The sequence below is a fragment of the Hipposideros armiger genome, unplaced genomic scaffold (assembly GCF_001890085.2).
Source record: "Hipposideros armiger isolate ML-2016 unplaced genomic scaffold, ASM189008v1 scaffold_962, whole genome shotgun sequence".
Lineage (NCBI taxonomy): Eukaryota > Metazoa > Chordata > Mammalia > Chiroptera > Hipposideridae > Hipposideros > Hipposideros armiger.
The window spans coordinates 559,281-562,967 of NW_017732312.1; the positions used below are offsets into that span (position 1 = coordinate 559,281).

Genomic DNA, 3,687 nt, shown 5'->3' on the forward strand with positions numbered 1-3,687 from the left:
TTTCCTGAGGCACCAAATGTTGTTTCACTAGTGCTCTGGTTTCAAAGTTGCATAGGCTTGAGTTACCTGCCACTAACCTAGTTTCCTAATAAGCCTGTAATTTCACTGTGCATTTTATGGTAAAGCATAGGTTTTTCGGGAACACATATACTGTATTATAACAGGAACACCTGTATTTAACCTTATTGTAAGCATATACTTAATAAAAGTTAAGTGTTACTAGTAGTTAATTGGTAAATTAAGGGAAAGATGAAAAAATCTTTTTCTTATTTCAACTTCTGAAGCATATACCATCTCGGACTCATTAAGAACTTTTCACATATTGTTGGGTGAATCATTCTTTTCAGACAGGACATTAGACTTTATGTTCACTCTCCCTTGGACGAAGGTGTTCAATACATGTTGACTGATATTCAATAAATATTCCTTGACTAACCCTGCATCCAGACTTTTAAGGTTGATCTATGAGTCTTTCCATATCAGCCTGGTTCCATTCATTACGAACATGCATGAACTTCTTCATTGTTGTTCTTCCCTGGTCCCTACATGTGATTAAGTTCCGTAATCAGTAATTGAAGTGACGCATCTTTGGTTGCCTGGCCCTTCCTCCCTTGTACTCATTCAGTCCAGCTCTCCCCCTCCTCAGCCTGGGCCCTCCGTGCTGCCTCGGCTTTTCCAGTCGTCACTCTCCCACTAACCTACAAAACTGTTTCCATCTTGTCCTCTTTAAAAACCTGTCATACCTCTCTCCTCATCCACATTCCCTCACCTGATGGTGTCGCTGCCCATTGCACTGAGAAAATAGAAGATGTCAAAAGAACAGTGCCACAAGCTCCCCAACACACTTACCTACCTGCCTACCTGCACCTGGGACATGGAGTCCATAGTCTTTCTTGTGATTGCAGGTGACCTGTCACATTTGTAAGACCAGCCTCTCCTCCTGTGTTCCAGTTCCCATCCTCTCTTCTTGTCCCTTCCAGGCTCAAAAGCCTCCGGCGGCTCCTATCTCACAGGAAAGCCCAAATCCTCACATAGGCCTAAATTTCTATATGATCTGGCTGCCTACTGTCTCCTACCACTCTCCCTCACGCACCCCCTGCTAGCTACCTGGGCTCACTGCTGCTCTTCAAGTGCTCCAGGCACACACCTGCCTCGGGGCCTTTGTTTTTTGTGATGTCCCTGCCTGGAAAGCTCTCCCCCAGATTCCATTGGGCCCTCTCTGTCCCTCCTCTAGGTCTGGTCACCTGCCAAGTGAGGGCTTCCCCATCTGACATTGCACACATGCACCCCCAATACTCCCTGCTCTTCCCAACTTCCTTTTTCTCCTCAGTGCCTGTCACCTTCCAACACACTGCCTACCTTACTTGTTTATCATAGTCACTCCCTACATCCCCTCCTGGCCCCCACAGAAGCNTGATGGTGCCAACTTGGGCCAGTAAAGCAACGTCCTCCACAACTAGACTGAAGAACAAAAGGACAGCAACTTGTCTGTTCCCCATCCCCCAATTCCCCAATAAAAATCTTTAAAAAAAAAATGTCAGGAAGAGAGCAGCTAGCTATGCCTCTTGGACAATTGTTTCATTGTTTTAGGCAAAAAAAAAAAATTTGAATATAAAATACAGTATGTTTTATTTTCATCTCTTATCACTTGGTTGTGTGGCCATTTTAGTTCTAAGTGTTTATCACCCCCAATACTTCCAAATAAATGTACCAAAAGCTGCTATTTCAGAGAGATCTTTGTAAAGCAAGGCATCACACTCCTGACACACCGTTTCTGTGTAAGTTTTTAAGTGCAGGTGAAGTTCTTCATTTTTTCGACACAATCATCTGTGGCATGAGGCTTTCTTCTCTTCTAATAAGGGTGTCCTATGGTGATGTGAATTACTGAACAATGTCCACTTTGTCCAGTTGCCCCAAAAAGACTAGTTTAGCCTGGAGACTAGTTTAGTTTGATTGTCGCTTTGAGGCAATTCCCAGGATTTGGTTCAATCTCGGACCAAGCAAATTGGAGAGAGGTCAGGCATAGAAGTCCAGACTGAAATGAACCTTCCTCTCCATACCCTCCTCCTCTCGACTTACCCATGGATATGGCATTTGGAGAAAATGATGGGACAATTATCCAGGGATCAGGCTTTTATTAGACTGTTTATATCTGGGTTTCTCTCTTTTTCAGATGGGCGAGTCAAATGATGATATAGACCAAATGTTCAGCAATTTGCTGGGAGAGATGGATCTTTTGACCCAGGTAAATTTTCCTTTTTAACTTTCAAATTAGAAAAAAAAAATGGAGTTACAGAATTTGATTTTAATATAATGAGAGAGCTATCTTTAAAAAAAAAACAAAAAACCAAGGTTGACAATATTACAGATTCCTGATGTGTGACAGTGGTAGGGGAAAAAAATAAAGCTTTCTTCCTGATTATGCCCTTTTGAGTTCAGTTAATTGAATACATTGGTCACGCCTACATTCTGTATGGCAGTTCTCATGCTCATTATGGTCAAATATTTAGCCAATAGAGGAATTTTCCCCAGGTGAATCCCTCCCACAACTGCCATCACTGACCAATTTCCCCTGCAGTTATCTTTATATCAAGACTAGCTAAGGAAGATTACATGATCTTTAGTAAAGATTCTCACAACCAATTTTTGAGGAAATGCTACATTTTAAATAACTAAATGGGAGTTACTGTGGCCTCTTGATGATGCCATAAGAACTTAGTCCCGCCCAAGTAGCATGAAAACCTCTCAGCCATAGTCTCCAGGTCTAAGAAAAAGCCACTGGCACGAAGACCAGATTAACTCAGAGGTCAATCACTGTCAGGCTGACTGAGCCCAGGGACTGCTGACCTCAGATCCACTGACCCAAGTTACAAAGTCAGGTGCATCTTAGTGTGCCTTACAGTGCTCTTATAGATTCAGAGAGTAGTTAGCTCATCATTTTCTGTGTAAAATAGTAAAATAAAAATAACCCACGATTCCTAATTAAGATAGAGACCTTAAACTTTTCTACAAAATAAATGAAGAATAGTCTATGTTTTTAAAGAATATTCTGTAGTGTATATGTCACAAATGCATCATTACAAGATATTTTTTTTCTGTTGTTTATAAAAATTAACTATCTCATTCGTATCATTCTCAGTTGACCTGCTTTATTTCAAGATGTCCCTTAAGCTCTAATCTTCTATAAGAGAAAAAGAATCACATAAAACACTTCCAAATAAGAATACTGTTTTTAAAGAATATATTTAGAGAGAAAATGTGTAAACAATAAATGACTTTTGACTTAATGATTAATTGTGCTGCAAAAATGTTTGTATCATGATTAACTTTTGGGGGTGGGGATCTGTTTCTACAGAGTTTGGGAGTTGACACTCTCCCTCCTCCGGACCCTAACCCACCCAGACCTGAATTTAACTACAGTGTGGGTTTTAAGGATTTAAATGGTAAGCATGATCATTTATTTCCTTAAGTAATTTGAAATCATAATGATGACTAACATCTGTATGGAACTACAATTTGAGAAGGAAATTTAAGGAGCCTGGACATGATGATAAGCATAATTTTCATAGTCCTAGATTTCACATTGTATGTTATTGTGTCTGGATTGAATTGAGAGGCCAAGAAGGTATTTTTGTCTATAATGGAAGGGAACATTATGCTGCATTTGCGTCAAGTCTCAAAACTATC

At 40.3% G+C, this 3,687-nt stretch overlaps 1 long non-coding RNA gene across 1 annotated transcript in view; it reads left to right on the plus strand.

Moving 5' to 3' along the window:
- Positions 1-3,437, plus strand: part of LOC109375486 (uncharacterized) — a 60,167-nt gene extending 56,730 nt beyond the window's left edge. Inside the window, exons 3-4 of the long non-coding RNA XR_002122589.1 lie at positions 2,174-2,245; positions 3,356-3,437. This is a non-coding gene — a long non-coding RNA (uncharacterized LOC109375486). The remainder of the gene's footprint in view (positions 1-2,173; positions 2,246-3,355) is intronic.
- Positions 3,438-3,687: the final 250 nt, after the last annotated feature.